Source organism: Triturus cristatus, chromosome 9, assembly GCF_964204655.1.
Source record: "Triturus cristatus chromosome 9, aTriCri1.1, whole genome shotgun sequence".
NCBI classification, from domain to species: Eukaryota; Metazoa; Chordata; class Amphibia; order Caudata; family Salamandridae; genus Triturus; species Triturus cristatus.
In genome coordinates, this window is record NC_140592.1 from 377,456,422 (window position 1) to 377,475,527 (window position 19,106).

The window sequence follows — 19,106 nt, forward strand, 5'->3', positions numbered from 1 at the left end:
ACATAGAAATAATATATTTGCTGCTGCTGCTGCTGTGGAACCTATATGGTCAATGCATGCAGCATAAAGGACTAGCAGACACATAGTTACCTGCCAACTGGAAGAACAATCTCATAGGATGCCTCATCAGGGGCAGGAAGCGCTATATAAATGCAATTCTATGTCAGAACCGGAAGCTCTGATTATGCTTCTCATTTTCTTTACTGAAACTTCTCAGCAGCCAATAAGATAAAAGTAAAACAAATAAACACTATAATACTCATGATCACTTACTGGGTATCACATGACAACCATAGAGTAATCCCTATATAAAGAGTACAAGAGAATACCATATTGTCTTTCTTTGCTGCTCCGCAGCCAGTTAAGTGTTTTTACCTCTTGCTTATTTGCATTGCCTCTGTTGGTACCATATTATTTCATAACGTGTTTCTAGTACTGTTGCGCTTGCCTTTGATCTGTGTTACATTGTATTGCTTTGCTCTGTGTCCGATTGTGTCATTTTTCCCCTCCGCGTTTCCTTGCAGCTTAGCGCAGCTGACGGGGCGTCCCTTTCAGCCTGCTCGGATCGTGTGTTGGATTCTCGGCGCACAACCGACAAACTGTTTCTGCCTACCTTTTTCTCATGTCCCTGTCGGTGCATGGTCTTACTGAGGCTGTCGCTTTCCCGCTGTGTCTTTGGGAGCGTTTTATCTTCCCCGGTTCAGGCGCTTGCCACCCGCGCTTTCCTTTTGTGGAGTGGGAGTGCAGGGGTGTGAGGACGTGCATCGCTTCGACACGCAGTCCTCTTTCTCGTTTCACAGGCGGCTCATATCGCGCATGCGCGGCAGCCATTTTCCCGTTTTTTTCTTTCTCAACCGGGTTTGAAGGAGTGCGGGAGCAGCGCTGAACTTGCTCTACACCCACTTGCCTGTGCCAGACCCCAGTGATGCCCGTTTTCATATTTAGGGAATTGGGCTGTATAACAATTGCATAGGCATTGCCTAGAATGGTCTTTCTTGGGAAACCCTCCCTCCACGCTTTATTTCATTGGCACGCGCTGTTAATCTTTCAGTGTCTCATGCATTGGCTTGTCTGGGGTTCGCCACTCCCCCTTACTGACTTGTTCTATTTCTGGTTGCACTTTCTATAGTGTTTCAGCGCACAAAATCTCCTCCAGTGGGTATAAGTATCACTTTATTGTGTCAACATGTCGGATTTTTATTTTGATGTGGAGTATCTTGATGAAGGACCCTCTGGGTCACTGGAGCAGGAGCTTGTTGAAGCTCTTGATGTGGGGGTTCAACAGTCCATTAACAAAGCCCTGGTCCGGGCTATTGAACCTTTGAAACTGATAGAGCGCTTTTAGCACTCTATTTTGTATGGGTGCGTTATAGTCATAATTGTCATGCACCTAGATATTCATATATAGTTTGCAGTGTTTTGTAATCATGAAGATGTATTCAATAGACTCATTTACACATTTACTGTAGCGCCACGTTATAAAATGACCATGTATGTATCATCATGCCTGCGTATACAAAAGGCAGGACAACTTATATCCATATAATGTAATCATTTTTGTTTAACTTGCCCGATTTCCTAGACCAAAGGCTGTACTTGTTTTGCACCTCCTTGGCCTCTCGAGAATTAAATGATGAAATGCATGTTGTTTTCAAGAAATAGCAGTGTGCTCATCCTACTGCAGGTATTGGAAAGCCAACTCATTATTTTCAGAAGGGAGAAGATACAAGGAATGCTTTGAAGACAGAAGGAAGCAAGAAGGGAGGATATCTTTCGAGTCTGACTGTCCTGAGAACCAAGGCCTCTGCACCACACAAAGCCTTCTTAATTAAAAGGCGTGAAAAAGTTGCAATGGAAATTGTGAGAACTAGGGGTCTCTAGTTGGCAGAGGTAGGTACCTCTGACCAAATAGGGACCCTTGCTTCTAAGTCAGGGAAAGGGGATTACACTACTGGATAACCCCTGCTCACCCCCTTGGTAGCTTGGCACAAGCAGACAGGCTTATCTCTGAGGCAGTGTGTTAAGCATTTGTGAACACATACAGTAATACAGTGAAAACACTACAGATGGACACCACACAGGTTTTATAAAAATAAGTATTCTTTATATAGACTTAACACAAGACCACAAGCGACAAAAATCCACAATACTGTACTCAAAATTGACTTAAAGATGGTAGAATTAGCTTAGTTCATGTTGTTGGTAAATGCGACACAGTTCTCACAAAAGTACCTGGATGCGTAATACAAAATAAACAAAAGGCTCGCAGCGTTGGAGATGCGTAGGTTCCTTGCTTCGGGGGAGACGATGCGTCGCGCCTCAATGCTTGCGCAGAGTAGGGGATGCGTCTTGATCCTTACTGGAAAGGAGGTGATGCGTAGGTTCTCGTGCTGCAGCCCGGTTGTGATGCGGCAAGATGGCGCCGCGATGCGATAATCCGGTGCGATGCGATAAGATGGCGCGCTTGATGCGACGACGTTGAGACGATGCGACACGCCCTGACAGCCTTGCGACAACTCTGTACTTTGGAGCCGTGACAGGACCTGCAACACGCTTCTCCCATGATGCGACAGCAACTCTCACTGTTGCAACGCGCTTCTCCGGTGATGCGACAGCAGACAGCTGCGACTAAGGCACGCTTCTGGGAGATGCGGCGGCGGCACGCTTCTCCGGCGATGCAATGACTACAGCTGCGGCGGCGACCCACTTCTTCTCGTTGCGTCGCGCTTCCAGCTCCCAGCGACACGCAGGCTTCTGCAGATAGAATTCCCAGCAAGGAAATTCAGAGGGGAGCTGGTGGTGAAGTCTGTTGTCCCTGAGACTTCAGCAGGAGGCAAGCACAAGTTCAAGCCCTTGGAGGAATATTCTGCAAGATGATGAAAGTTCTGTATAAGTTCCTTCTCCTCTCCTTGGCAATGAAGACACCACTGCAGGCTAACCCAACAACACAACACACTGGCAGGGGGGCAGTCCAACTCCTACAACTTCCTTTGGTTCTTCTACTTGGCAGAGGTTTCTTCTTGTTGTTCCAGAAGTGATCTAAAGTCTTGGGGTTTGGGTCCCCATATTTATACTACTTTCTTCTTTGTTCTCTGAAGGCAGAGATGCCTTTGCCTAGTCCAAACCAGTTCTGGTCAGTCCTGGAGCACTTTGTTTACCTGACTCCTTCTTTCCTTTCAGAGTGCAGGGCAGAGACATCACACACACCACAGGAGGTGCAGCCAGCATTGTGGAGGGAAGGCACAGCCCTATTCAGGTCCCAGGTGCAACTCCTCCCACCCATCTACATGCAGATCTTCCTATTCAGCCCTGTGCTGACTCACCCTATCCCCTGGAATCCCCAGCCCCTGTCACTCACAGAACCAGACACACAATACACAACCTAGCAGAGGCAGGCTTGGACAGTTAAGCAAGAAAATACCTACTTTCTAAAAGTGGTATTTTCAAACACAGAATGTTAAAACCAACTTTTCTAAAAGATGTATTTTATCATTCTGAGTTCATGCATATTAATTTCGAATTTCTACCATGTGCCCTGAGTTATGTTAGGATTATAAAATGTAATAATCAAACTGCCCATTCTAGCCTATGGGGAACAGGTAGCCTTGCAATATTGAAAAACGAAAATGGCTGTAATTCACTATTAGGACATGCCACACACACCAGGGCATGTTCTACCTTATACTTACAATGCACCCTGCCCTTGGGCCTACCATAGGGGTGTCTGATATGAAGATAAGGGAAGGTTTAAAGACTGGCAAGTGGGTGCACCTGGTCAGTCAGCATGGCAGTACCAGACTGCACATAGGCTCTGCAATGGCAGACCTGAGACACACTTTACAAGCTGCTTCTGTGGGTGGCACAACCAGTGCTGCAAGCTCACCAGCAGCATTTGATTTACAAGCCCTGGGCACACATGGTGCACTGTACTAGGGTCTGATAAGTAAATCAAATAACCCAATCATGGAGTCACTAATCAATACATCAATTTAACATAGGGAGCGCTTGCACTGTGCACTGAATAGCAGTGGCACAGTGCCCAAAACATCTAAACCAGCAAAACATATCAAAAACAGAGGAGGCAATCAGAAACTATCATTTGCAATGCAATAGGTCTCACATTTGCAAGAGTTTAAGCTATTGGCATTGTAAATGACAATGCCTTTTATTTATTTGATAATTAACACATAAATAAAAGGCATTGTCATTTACAATGCCAATAGCTCAAACTCTTGTAAATGCGAGACCTATTCAAAGAAGCGGCCGACATTGTCCCGGCTGCTCGGAAAATAGGTACGGTAGCTGTCTATACAATCAGTGGGTCTAGGTCCATACTCCACTGTAAAATGGCCGACTCCTTTCCACACCACAGAGGGTGGTTGCGGTAGTCCCTTGTCTCTTTTTTGAGCGTTTGTTTAATAGGGTTCCGGATACACTCTGTGTACACGGAGCTGAGGCAGGACAGCTCAGTTGGAAGGACGACACTCGGTCCGGAGTTTAACAGAATAACCTAGAAGGTAAGATTAGCAAGGATTTGTAGGCGCGCGTGGCCCGCACTTTGGTTAAGACTTCCTCTCGTTTTCCCGCGCTGTCCTTGTTTTTTAGTTTGCACACCACGAGGGATGCAACGCCACATTATTGACCAGTTTGGAGCTTATTGATTTGTACTCCTCGTATTGCAGCAGTGCACCCTATCTTTGGAGATACGGTAGTTACCGTTTAGGATTAAAGATGTAACGCAGAAGGTAAGATCAGCTGTCACGTAGACACGTGTTAATAAGACTCAGTACTGATTCCGTATTTATTGTTGAGCTATGGGTAGTCAGTTGTATACTTCTTCTCACCATAGCGGCCACACCGAGATTGATGCTCCGCCCTTCTTGTAGACTTGACGTTAGCAGAGTCCTTACCTCTTCTAGCCCTGGCAGATCAGTGTGACCCTTATGGGCGGTAAGGTATAATTTTTGGATTTCCTTCCTCCTCCGTTACAAGTGAGACACATGCGAGCCTGAGTGATTTGATTTCAAGATAGTTTTCCTCCGTCATAATCTTGCATCGCACAGCATGGAGGTTTATTTTCACAATATGTTTGCTGAGATGGATACCATAAAAAGGTCGTTTCTGCTCCTATTCACGAGTATAACGCGCTCCTGACCGATTTAAAACAGCTACATAGAGATGGCGTTGGGCATCATAGACAGGGATGCATAATGTGTGATATGGGCACACTTATATGCACGTAGAAATTGAGATCATTTTATTCCTACGTTTCTAGAAATGTGCACCACTCTCTCGGTGACTTTTTGTGGTGGTGGACCTATCTATATGTTTCACAGGGAAAGAGACCTGTATATAAACCGGCAAGGATAATTATGTAGTCATTTTTCGGTTTGTATATGTTATTGGAGCTCATTTTTTGTTTTTTGTAGAATGCTGCTGTTGCTTTTGTCCTGAAGAAGCCGTAAGAAATATACCGGCTGAAACGCGACCGCGTCGACAGTTGTTTTATAGAAGGATCACAAATTTATTGAATTGCTTATGGATGTTACAATCTTACATTGCCCCCCCATGAATAATTTGGAAAATGATGTTCCTATATGCAATGTTCGAATCTTCTAGGTAGTTCACACTATTTAAAGGTGGCTCCACAATAAGAAAAATTTCCCGGTGAACAGTAGCCTTAGTTTGTGTTTTTTAGCCGTCGAGGTGTTAAGTGTAAATATATGTTTTTTGCATATGCTCAATGACAAAATGTTCAAATAACGAAAATGCGAATTTTGACGCAGATGACAGGATAATTAAAGGTATCCGTGTCCAAAAATATTTGTGTATCTTTTCCTCCTTACCAATTGTTTAAATATTGTGTTTCAGATACCCAGGTAAAAGGGAGGGTGATTGATGGGTATACCCCTAACCAATATAACTGCATTTTTACACTTTTTCAAGTGTGAGGGCTTTAGTTTAAATGCAGTGAATATACTTGGTGCAAAAATACAAGTAATGAATGAGCAATATATAATTACATATATGGTATAAAGTTTTGTGAGTTTTGTGTATTCTTTTGATTTTGTGATTGCACATTAAAGGGTTGGCTATTGAGATCCCCCTTGGGGTTATGGCACTTCCCCACATGGTGAGTTTCTCAGATGATGAGATTAACAAATTGATAGAGATTCCCTCGTTATTAGGAGGACAGATAAGTGACTCCACAAATATCACTACCGACAAAGGAGAAAAATTAATACAACTCAGAAAGAAAAACACCAGGACACAACTTCATGCACAGGTCCTACTTGAATATCTCAAATCTAACACCATTCCAGTAGGCCTGCAGGTTAAAAATATCCCAATTATTTTTGTAAATGATAAAACCTATCTCTTGGATTTCAGTGGAGTCGGCACTAAGTGTTCCAGAGATTGGCTGGTTTTATCTATTCACACAGCACTAAGAATTAGCGAAGAAGAACTAAAAGAAATTCGTAAGTTAGAGGAAGAAATCAGTGGTGACAGTACGATTCAGGACGCCAAGGTACTCCTGGAGTCTATTGAAAAAACACTTGTGGACTTTAAAAATCAAACCACGAGTGCTAAAACCGCAAAAGTTACTAGAGATGTTAAAGGATTTGACAACCTTACAGTTTACCCTTACCTCAAAGAAGACTTCTACAAAAATAATAACCCCAGCACTCTGAATCTACAATACAGAACACGATCACGATCCAGATTCATCACTTTCTCCGACTCTTCCTCAGATTCAGATCAGGGAACCGGTCCGTACCCTCCCCCATATCTCCAACACAATCAATATCCACGTGCACCCCCTCCTTTTTTAGGCAGAGGCAGGGGGAGAGGATACAGAAGCAACTGGCGAGGCCAACAAATATGGCAACCCCCAGTTCCCCAACAAATTCAAGAACAGAATTACTTACGGACCAGACAAAGAGCCTATCGGAGATAGATTCTTCATTACCCACTACTCCTGGAACTATGCATGAAGCAATACCCATTTACAACCTGTCCAAACATCATTTACCGGAAACTGAGATTCAAATGCTCAACAAAGGGTTGTCATTTGTTCCACATACTATACAAAATCCAATCGACACCAAAAAAGAGGTCCTTCAGTTCCTCCGCAAAGTAAGACTAAGAGTCTTCTTCTCGGAGTTTAATGAAGTCTCCGAGAGGAATATTAGTGGTCTACGAAACAAATCGACTTTTTGCCCTGAAAATGCAGCCATGCCTGAACAAATTCTTATGTTCGAAAATCAAATACTTAGGGAGCTTGATGGTCTGCATTCTAAAAGAACTTTTTTTAAACCCAATTTCTCTAAAGATGAACGAAAAGCACTCACAGACTTGACTAATAATCCCCTTGTGGTTGTAAAACCCGCCGATAAAGGCGGGGGAATCGTCCTATGGGATGCAGGAAATTATGATGAGGAAATCATCAAACAACTAAGTAACCAATCACATTACCGGCCTTTGACAAACAATCCCACAGCAAGACTAAAGGCAGAAATATTACACTTAACTAATGCAGCACTTGAAAACGGGTTCCTTTGCAAAAAGGAATTCGAATTCCTAAATGTTACAACTCAAAAAGTTCCAACTCTATATGTCTTGCCCAAGATACATAAAGACGCCACTAAACCACCAGGGAGGCCAATTATTTCAGCCTGTGGGTCCATTTTGGAACCCTTGGCTAAACATGTGGATCATTTTTTGAAACCATGGTCCCGGAGACAAAAGCATACATACGTGACACAATGGACTTTATTGCCAAGATTGAGGGTTCGATGTTTGACGGTAACCATAACCTTCTGGTTACCTTCGACATCGAAAGCCTCTATACAAACATTCCTCAAGATGAGGCTCTCTTGATTATGACGGTGGTTTTAAACAACAGACCCAGACCACACCAAGTTCCGACTGATTTCTTAATTGCCTTAGCCAAAATATGTCTCAAAAATAACTTCTTCAATTTCAAAGAAGACCTATTCCTACAGGTAAAAGGTGTAGCAATGGGTTGTAGCTTCGCCCCTGAGATAGCGAATTTGGTTATGGATCACTTTGAGACCCGGTTTATCTTTGATGAATCTGGTCCATACTTCACCCACCTGGGAAGATGGGTGAGATTCATCGACGATATATTCTTGATATGGAATGGAGATGTAGAAGAGCTGGAAGCATTCCATAATTGGTTGAATACACGAACACAAGATCTTAAATTCACTAAAAATGTAAGTGACAACCAAGTCAACTTTCTGGACGTGTGGATAAGAAACAATGAAGGTGTTCTACAAGTGAGTCTTTTTACTAAACCTACCGATAGAAACACTCTATTGGCATACAACTCAGGACATCCTAGACACCTGAAGGACAATTTACCCTACGGGCAATTTCTTAGAATTCGCCGTAATTGTTCTAACAAAAATGATTTCTTTGACAATGCTGCAATCCTGAAGACTAAGCTTTGCAATAGGGGATACCCTAAGAAATTAGTCAGAAATTCCCTTAAACGAGCGTGGTTCACACCGCGAGAAACCTTACTGGTACCAAAAAACAAAGTCAAGGAAGATCTACTCACTTGTGTGCTAACATACAACCCGAAAGCCAACAAAGTGAGACAAATCATCCAGAGAAATTGGCGATTGGTTGAGCACCTTGATCTAGGTACACCTTTGTTCGCCTTTCAGAAAGGAAAGAATCTAAGGGAACACTTAGTCAAAGCATCTAGACCGTCATCATCTAAAGATGTAAGAGCTATGATGGGTCTACCACCAGTACAGGGACATTTTAGATGCCAGAGCTGCGTTGTATGCCCACAGACAAGTGACTCTAAATTCACAATCATTGGAGACAAAAAGCATGTGCAACAGAGTTTCTCAAATTGTAATTCAAAGAACGTGATTTATTCAATCGAATGCCATGTAAAAAAACTTACATTGGCCAAACAACTCAAGCAGTCAAATCCCGAATTCAGCAACATAAATCACGGATAAGGTGTAAAATTCTGGGTGCTCCTTTGGTCCAGCATTTCCTGGAACTGGGACACCAAGAAGATGAATTGAGGTGGATTGTCCTTACGGTCATGCGACCGATGAATAAAGTTTTATTACAGAATACACTCAACCGCCTTGAAGCACGTCTAATTGAGAAATATCGCACAGCTAGTGATGGGTTAAACGACAAAGACGAAATATGGGCATTGATACAATAATATCTAAACAATTAAAGAATTGTTCACTTTTAACCTGGTAGGGTGACCCGATTTAGTCAACCTATATATGTGCACTCTTTATGTAAATATGTAACTGTGTAATACTGATTTTTTTATATGCTCCTTTAAGAATGTAAGCCGCAATGTCTACCAGTTCTCTAACTCTGTTCCTCACACATATATGGTGTAATGGTGGTGGTTAATCGATCTGATTCATTTTCTTTTATTTATAATTCATTGACTTTATTCATAACATTCGTCTTCTTTTAGTATGTCTGCCAGCCCAACAAAAAACTCCACAAATTAACGATCGTTCTTTTGTGTGAAGTTTACTGTTATCTTTAAGCTTTTGAAGCCTTGATAAAAAATGTTTTCCCCCTGTTCTGTAGTGCAAGTCATTTATGATTAAAACGCACTATATATTGCCTGACCCCAACGAACACAGCCCCGGCCCATAGGTACGGTAGCTGTCTATACAATCAGTGGGTCTAGGTCCATACTCCACTGTAAAATGGCCGACTCCTTTCCACACCACAGAGGGTGGTTGCGGTAGTCCCTTGTCTCTTTTTTGAGCGTTTGTTTAATAGGGTTCCGGATACACTCTGTGTACACGGAGCTGAGGCAGGACAGCTCAGTTGGAAGGACGACACTCGGTCCGGAGTTTAACAGAATAACCTAGAAGGTAAGATTAGCAAGGATTTGTAGGCGCGCGTGGCCCGCACTTTGGTTAAGACTTCCTCTCGTTTTCCCGCGCTGTCCTTGTTTTTTAGTTTGCACACCACGAGGGATGCAACGCCACATTATTGACCAGTTTGGAGCTTATTGATTTGTACTCCTCGTATTGCAGCAGTACACCCTATCTTTAGAGATACGGTAGTTACCGTTTAGGATTAAAGATATAACGCAGAAGGTAAGATCAGCTGTCACGTAGACACGTGTTAATAAGACTTAAGACTGATTCCGTATTTATTGTTGAGCTATGGGTAGTCAGTTGTATACTTCTTCTCACCATAGCGGCCACACCGAGATTGATGCTCCGCCCTTCTTGTAGACTTGGCGTTAGCAGAGTCCTTACCTCTTCTAGCCCTGGCAGATCAGTGTGACCCTTATGGGCGGTAAGGTATAATTTTTGGATTTCCTTCCTCCTCCGTTACAAGTGAGACACATGCGAGCCTGAGTGATTTGATTTCAAGATAGTTTTCCTCCGTCATAATCTTGCATCGCACAGCATGGAGGTTTATTTTCACAATATGTTTGCTGAGATGGATACCATAAAAAGGTCGTTGCCGCTCCTATTCACGAGTATAACGCGCTCCTGACCGATTTAAAACAGCTACATAGAGATGGCGTTGGGCATCATAGACAGGGATGCAGAATGTGTGATATGGGCGCACTTATATGCACGTAGAAATTGAGATCATTTTATTCCTACGTTTCTAGAAATGTGCACCACTCTCTCGGTGACTTTTTGTGGTGGTGGACCTATCTATATGTTTCACAGGGAAAGAGACCTGTATATAAACCGGCAAGGATAATTATGTAGTTATTTTTCGGTTTGTATATGTTATTGGAGCTCATTTTTTGTTTTTTGTAGAATGCTGCTGTTGCTTTTGTCCTGAAGAAGCCGTAAGAAATATACCGGCTGAAACGCGACCGCGTCGACAGTTGTTTTATAGAAGGATCACAAATTTATTGAATTGCTTATGGATGTTACAATCTTACATTGCCCCCCCATGAATAATTTGGAAAATGATGTTCCTATATGCAATGTTCGAACCTTCTAGGTAGTTCACACTATTTAAAGGTGGCTCCACAATAAGAAAAATTTCCCGGTGAACAGTAGCCTTAGTTTGTTTTTTTAGCCGTCGAGGTGTTAAGTGTAAATATATGTTTTTTGTATATGCTCAATGACAAAATGTTCAAATAACGAAAATGCGAATTTTGACGCAGATGACAGGATAATTAAAGGTATCCGTATCCAAAAATATTTGTGTATCTTTTCCTCCTTACCAATTGTTTAAATATTGTGTTTCAGATACCCAGGTAAAAGGGAGGGTGATTGATGGGTATACCCCTAACCAATATAACTGCTCGGAAAATGAAAGCACGCATGGCGTGCCTGCAGTAGGAGAAACTCATTCAAGAAAATAGTGCTTACAGACAAAAAAAGACTCACTGTGTAACAACCGCAGCAAAAGGGTCAGTCCTCATGGGAGGGTACAAATGAAGACAAGGCTGTACTAAGGAGGGACTAACAAGCCTATTAACGAATCAGAAGCCTGTATTTACGAAGGGCAATGACACAAGCCAATGACAAATATGAGCGGAGAGTAGGCAGGGCTTCAATTCCATACTCCAATACATCGTCTCGTAGAGCGGCGCATGTGCGCTGACTCTAGGCTCGACCTAAAAATATATAGAGAACAATCTGCAAAGGTCCTTCCAGCGCAGTATGGATGCACAATAGGCAACATGTAGACATGTTCACAGCTGCTGCCTAGGGAGTGGCTCAGGGGGGCACTTTGGCTCATGGCTCCACATCCCTTCTCCTTGCATCTGTATGAAACCTACCAATAAAAGATTTCTGAACATTTTTTCCCGCAACTCTTTAAAAAAAAAAAAAAGCATTGGCAACACCAATAGGTTTGACTTGCACTCAGAATCCTGAGGAGAACATTTAAAAGCAGTCTACTGCAGTGGAAAACAAATGTAGGCAAAGCAAACAGGTTTCGCCTTTATAATGAGTGCGGATCTTTTGGCTGTCCCAATGTTTGACTGAAAAGTACTATTTAAAAAAAAAGGTAAATCCTGGAGAAAAAGCAAGCATATGTTATAGTATCTCAAAACTGTACATAGAATCCAATTTTAATAAGTGGCATGGTCTACTTTTCAAATACTTTTCACTCTGGAAACTCTAAACAGAATTGAAAAAAAAACAGGAAGCGTCAGATTGTATAGGGAAATGCTTGTCAAGGCCAATCTACTATTCACAGGATTCAACCAGTTGGTCCTCTGCAATAGCCCAGTGAACATATTTGTGGCCCTCCAGGAGAAGTGTCATGCTGAGTACACTTTCTTCAGGCAACAGCTGAGTGTGTGCAGTACATGGCCGGTTCTTCCCCCCAGCACCTTTAAAGCCTTTGTGTGCCAAAGCTTGTGTTTTCAAACAATGTGTGGAATGCAGGTAATAAAACAAACAACAAACTTTAAAGTCTGTTCTTGAGCCAGACAGCAGAAAGAATATCTCTGATGCTGTGCTTTCTAAGACAAGTTTGGAGGGGTGGGAAGCAAGACAGCACGGGGAGAGGTGTGGATTTGAGGGAGGTGGTTCAGCACACGATGGAGAGAGCTTGAAAATGCATACACGCTTGTGAAGTGTTGACAAAAGACAAAAAATAGATACTGAGTCCTCTAAATGGAAGCGGTGGAAGGATGCCAAATGTAAACATCACCCGAAGCTAGGTACACTGCAGGGGGAGTCAGCATTCTAGCATATTGGCGACTGGGCTTTCATGGTGGGGGCAGGGACAGGAAGTAAGGGCACAGAAGTACGGCTGAGGACTTCGACCCACATGTCGGATGATAGCTTTAGTAGGAGCAGGCCCTATGCCTGGATTTACTAGGGTTTGCAGGAAAAAAAGTAACCTACTCAAGCACCGGCTCCTGTCAGTCACTGTGCACCCGCTCAATCCCCAGGGCTGGCGGGAACATATCACAAGTCAGCTAACTAAATGGACCACAAAGAGGCTCTGGGAAGGTACACACAGAAACAGAGGAAGGCAAACCATCAAACAGCAAGCAGTCTCTCAACCAGACAGCTTGCGCTATCTGGGAGGAGAGAAATACAAGCAATTACAGTAATTATACAACTGATGTATTTCGAGAGAAATAATTTAAACGTGCTATGAATCAGTGTACTTTTGAGATGTAAAAAAGTCTCATGCTCTGCAAAGTAGCCACTTATATGAGGATGAAAGAAGCTTTAAACAACCAATAGGATTGAGTGATCGAGTAATACTACTCTCGATAGGGCAAACCTCACTCTATTTTACAGACGTGGTAACACTGCATGGTTACAAAATTAAATCACCAGGTAATTGAAAACTCCCATCGGCCAGAAAGAGAGACCCAGGAAACAGCCAAAAACACAGACTACAAATACACAGGGGACGTCCCCAGCACCCATGAGAAATCCCCATCCACTGTAATGGAGATCCTCAGCAACACCCCTCCCCCCACCCCCTCGCATTAACCACACTGCCAGTAGGAGACCACTACCTTCTGCAAAATCCTTTCCCCCAACACACTCCAGAACCCCAACTCAAGAAACCCCCCCACAACCCTGTGGGAAGTTCCATCACTGTTGAAAGGGTGAACCCAACTGACCCTCTAAATCCACTGACCCCTACCAACCATACCTATGAGACCCCAGAGTCCAGCTGAAGGAAGACCACCATCAGCCCACAGGGGCAATCTATTAGCTGAATTGCCACCCAGGAAACCCACGAGCGTCCACGGTAGCTCCTCCGTCCTGTGCTCACACACAGGAAGATGCACTATTGTACCCTGGGGGGCAAAGGGGGGTATCTAACGCAACCCCTGGAAGCCTGTGCTGCATTACTAACCGGTATCAACTTAAAGCTAAGGAAAATGGAATGCTGCACTGCTCTCTCCAGCGCCAACAGCCACCACACTGTGCCCACTGCACCAACAGGTAAACCCCCCACAGCGAGACACTACCCACAGAACAATCCTTAAAGAAATGTTATCGCGCAACAGGTTACAGCAAGGGAAGCTGTGCGGGCACTGCATTAACCTCACCCGCCTGCTTCCAGACCAATCAGTGGTGATACAACATCCCCGGTCCCAATGTGGTGCCTCTGGGTACCTAAGAAGCGGCTCTGCCGCGCAGCATACCTCGCCTACCCCTGTGCTGTCTCATCCGGACCCGCCCTTCACAAGTTTGCTCGGTCCGTCGTAACACCGCTGCCTCCAGCACTCGAACCGCATGCTCTGCCAGTCCCTCAGCCCGTGCACGACGCCGCTCACCGACTGCTGTGCGCAGGCGCACACGGAGGACATCCAGCGCGTGCCTGCTGCCCGTGGTCCTCCACGCAGTGAAAACACAAATTCCAATCCCTGGGAGTGTGCGTCCTTTCCACCGCCGTCTGCCCCGGGGATCGCGCGCTGTAACCACGCCCCTGCCCTTAGACCACAGCTACGAGAGGCGGGACAACGAGGGGAGTAGACGAGCAGTGTAGATCGCTGTACCCGCTCGTTGGCTGCTAAACAGAGAGGTGGCTATTTCAGAGAAGTGGTATGCTGGGAATCCCTCTTGGTGACAAACGAAACAAGCAGTACAGGAAGTCTGGTGGGAGCCCACCCTGCCTTCGTGAATGCCGCATGGTGCGGCCAAAGCAGGATTTCAGGTGAGGCTCCTGTGAGCAAGACAGCTGAAGACGCGAGACCAGCCAGGGAGCAGCGCAGAGTCCCCACAAGAGCCGGTGAGTGGGGTGAGGCATGCTGGACATGGTAAGCACGCCGCGCCTGGACAGGAGATGTGCACGCATATGGTGCGAGCAGGAGTTATAACGCTGCGACCCGTACGCGTGCACATCTCCTGTCTGTTAAGCTTCGGCACAGACAGTCGATGTGCACGCGTACGGCTTGCGGCGTTATTACAACTCCTGCTCGCACCATACGCGTGCACATCTCCTGTCCAGGACTTGCCGTACGCGTGCACCTGTCCTGTCCCGCATCACAAAGAAAGTCGGCAACAATAGATCTCGCCTACGCGAGCAGCGCATGGCGCTGCAGCACTAGGCGAGACCTAAAAAAGGAAGGGAGACTCATGCCAATAGTACCAGGTCTAACATGTGTCCCCTCCAGCTGAAATGTGGGCAGAACTACCCTTCCCCTTGAGAGTTCTGTTCACTAAGGCCGAAAAATTTGGACAGACCATCAGCATTGGCGTGTTCTGTATCAGAGCGGTGTTCTACCGTAAAGTCCATCCCCTGTAGGGAAATAGACCACCTCAACAACTTCGGGTTCTCACCCCTCATCTGCATCAACCATCTGAGGGGCCTGTGGTCTGCCTGAACCCTTAAGTGAGTCCCAAACAGGTATGGTCTCAACTTTTTCTGTGCCCAGACCACAGCAAATGCCAAACGCTCAATTGCACTCCACCTCTGTTCCTGTGGAAGTAGCCTCCTACTGATGAAGGCTACAGGTTGGTCTAGGCCCTCCTCATTAATCTGTGATGGAACAGCACCCACACCATGCTCTGAAGCGTCTGTTTGAACAATGAATTCTTTTGAGAAGTTGGGCGACTGAAGCACGGGTGCTGTTCACATGGCAGTCTTCAGGGCGTCAAAAGCCTTCTGACAGGTGTCAGTCCAGTTCACTTTCTTGGGCTGCTTCCTGGAAGTCAACTCAGTCAAGGGTGCAACAATGATGCCATACTCCTTGACAAACCTCCTGTATATTACCCCGTGAGTCCTAAAAAGGCTCTCACCAGTGTCTGAGTCCTTGGGGGTTCCAATGCCAGGATGGTATCAATCTTGGGTTGCAGGGGTGCCACCTGGCCGCTCCCTACCTAGTGCCCCAAGTACACCACGGAACCCAGCCCGATCTGGTACTTACTCGCCTTGATCGCAAGGCCTGCCTTGCGCAGTACCATCAACACTTCTCAGAGGTGGCGCAGGTGTTCTTCCCAACTGGTGCTGAACACTGCAATGTCATCCAGGTAGGCGGCACTGAAATCTTCCAGCCCAGCCAACACCTGGTTCACCAACCTCTGAAAGGTGGCAGGGGCATTCTTCATCCCAAAGGGCATAACCCGCAATTGGTAGTGCCCATCTGGTGTGGAGAATGCTGACCTCTCTTTGGCCCCATCTGCCAGTACCCAGACGTCAAATCTAACGTGCTGAGGTACCGTGCACCCCCTAACCGATCAATGAGCTTATCAGCTCTGGGGATGGGGTGCGCATCAGTCCTGGTGACTGAACGGAGTCCTCGGTAGTCCACACAGAACCGGAGTTCCGGTGTGGCACCAGGCGAGGCAGCCTTTGGGACCAAGACCACTGGGCTGGCCCAAGGACTGTTGGAGGACTCAATCACCCCTAAGGCGAACATCTTGGAGAATTCCTCCTTGATGTAAGTCCTGACCTTGTCAGTCACTCTGTAAGCCTTGTGTTTCACAGGAGGACTGTCCCCAGTGTCCACATTATGGACGCACCACTCAGTGACACCAGTAACCAAGGAAAACAAATCAGAGAATTGTCCCAACAGTTGGCGACAATCTTGCTGCTGATCAGGGGTCAGTGTGGCAGAGAGGCTGACACCATCCACCGACCCATCTTGCTCTGTTGCAGACAGGCGGTCAGGAAGAGGCTCTGTCTCCTCCTCCATTCCATCATCCGTTGCTAGGAGCATGCCCACTTCGGACCTTTCTAAGTGGGGCTTCAGGCGGTTAACATGTAGGACCTGCAAAGGGTTCCTTGGAGACCGCAAGTTCACCAGATATGAGACATCACTCTTGCGCTCCACCACCTCAAATGGACCGGTCCACCTGTCCTGGAGCACACAAGGCTCTACTGGGGCCATGATCCAAACTTTCTGTCCAGGTTGAAGCTCAATCAGAGTGGCATTCTGATCGTACCTCCGCTTCATCTCTTCCTGGCTGGCTTCCAGATTCTCCTGAGCGAGCTCTCTGAATCGCAGAGTCTGGTTCCTGAAGGCCAGCATGTAACTATATACATCCTGGGGAGGTTTCCTGGGAGATTGCTCCCAGCCTTCCTTGACCAGACTCAAAGGTCCTCTTACCGGGTGTCCATACAACAGTTCAAAGGGACTGAACCCTAGGGACTTTTGTGGCACCTCACGGTAAGCAAACAGAAGGCATGGCAAGAGGACGTCCCACTCACGCCTCGTTGGTTCTTCAAGACCCATGATCATGCCGGTTGAATCTTTCAACCAGCCCATTACCTTGGGGGTGGTAAGGAGTGGTGAACTTGTAGGTAACACCACACTCCTCCCACAGGGACTTCATATAACTGGATATGAAATTGATATCACGGTCTGACACCACCTCTCTGGGGAACCCCACACGGGAGAAAATCCCCATCAGTGTACGTCCCACCACGGGGGCCGTCACTGTCCTCGAGCGGGATGGCTTCCAGGTACCGGGTAGCATGGTCCACCAAGACCAGGATAAACCTGTTGCCCATGGCTGTCTTGGGGGCCAGCGGCCCCACAATGTCAAATCCCACCCGTTCAAAGGGGGTACTGACTACAGGGAAAGGTTGGAGAGGAGCCTTGTGCTTCCTTCCACTTTTCCCACTTGCCTGGCAAGTTTGACAGGTCCTACAATGAGTATATGAACTCTTCTGCATCTGGGGCCAATAAAAGTGGGTGACAAGCCTTTCAAAGGTCTTGTCCTGCCCCAGATGTCCAGCTAAAGGTACATCATGAGCCAACCCCAGTAGGAAGGCTCTGAAGCGCTGGGGTACCACCAGCACACGGGCTGACCCAGGCTCCGCAACCTTAGGCTCTGTATACAGGAGGTCGTTCTCCCAGTAGATCCAATGTGATCCAGACTGATCACCTGCAGCCTGGTCTGTGGCCTGTTGCCGCAAACCCACTGGAGAAGGGCACTTCTTCTGTTCTGCACAAAATTCCTCCCTGGAGGGTCCTCCTTCTTGCTGCCAATGGGTCAGCTCAGGTAGGCCCCCCCAGTTCAGCAACCTGTTCCCCTGTAGGTTCCAGGGCATCCCCCTCAAGGTCTGCCTCCTCCTAGACCGTGGGAACAATGGGGGCTGGTTTCCCACGCCCCCTACCTCTTCTCTTTAAGCTAGGTCCCTGGGCCATACTTTCAGGCTCCAGGACCTCTTCAACACCCTTACTGGCTGCCATAGACCGAGTGGTAACACACGCCCACTCAGGCAGACCCAACATCTCCAAATGAGCCTTCTTCTCCACCTTAGCCCAAGGGGAGCTCTCCAAATCATTGCCCAACAGACAATCCACAGGCATGGCTGGCCTCACAGCTACCTGAAGAGTACCAAAGACCCCACCCCACTCAAAGGGAACCTGAGCCACCTTGCACTGGCTCTCTGTGTTGTCAGTAGCAACAACTGGGTAAAAGGCATTGGGGACAACCTGCTCTTGAGACACCAGATGACACTTGACAGCTGTCACACTGGCTCCTGTGTCTCTAAGAGCCTCCACTCTATGGCCATTGATGGTCACCCACAGCTTGTATTTCTTAGTGTTATGAGGCAGCGGAGCTTGAAGGACCATCTCAAAGTCTCCTAATGAGACAAGGGACATTTCTGCGGGACCCCACCAAACTTGGGCACACTTCTCTTCCACTTCCAGGGCTACACTGGCCATCTGACGGGGGGGGGGTGCACGGGGTGGCACATACTGACCCTTTTTGGGACACTGGGGATCATACCAATGGTGTCCCACTTGCTTACACTGAAAGCTGGTAACTGGCCCCCTATGAACAGGTTTACCTGTCGGGGGTCTGACTTCTTCTCAGGGGGAGACTGGGAACCTTTATGGAACTCCTTCTGTTTACCCTTGTCCCCCCCACTCTTCTGTTGGGGACCCTACCCGCCTTTGGCAGAATCTCCCACATGACCCTTGTGGACCCTGGTACTGACCCAGCGGTCCGCCTCCTCAGCAAGCTTCCTAGGGTTAGTTACCTTGTTATCAATAAGGTGCTGGTGTAGCTCTGGACAACAATTAGCAGATAAATGCTCCCTGGCAAATAAATCATAGAGATCTTCAAAAGTATCCACTTTGCTACCCTTCACCCAACCATCCATAGCTCTGCAAAATAAAGACACATATTCTACCCAAGTGGTTCCCTCCAGTTTCT

At 46.3% G+C, this 19,106-nt stretch overlaps 1 protein-coding gene across 3 annotated transcripts in view; it reads left to right on the forward strand.

Moving 5' to 3' along the window:
* Positions 1-19,106, forward strand: part of LOC146797986 (uncharacterized) — a 284,680-nt gene that overhangs the window by 227,392 nt on the left and 38,182 nt on the right. The window contains exon 1 of one of the 3 annotated variants that reach the window (XR_014968577.1): positions 9,831-9,902. The exons of the other annotated variants lie outside the window; for them this stretch is intronic. The gene's annotated coding sequence lies outside the window, so the exon portion shown is untranslated. Of the gene's footprint in view, positions 1-9,830; positions 9,903-19,106 lie in introns of those variants that run through there. 3 annotated transcript variants of the gene reach the window in all.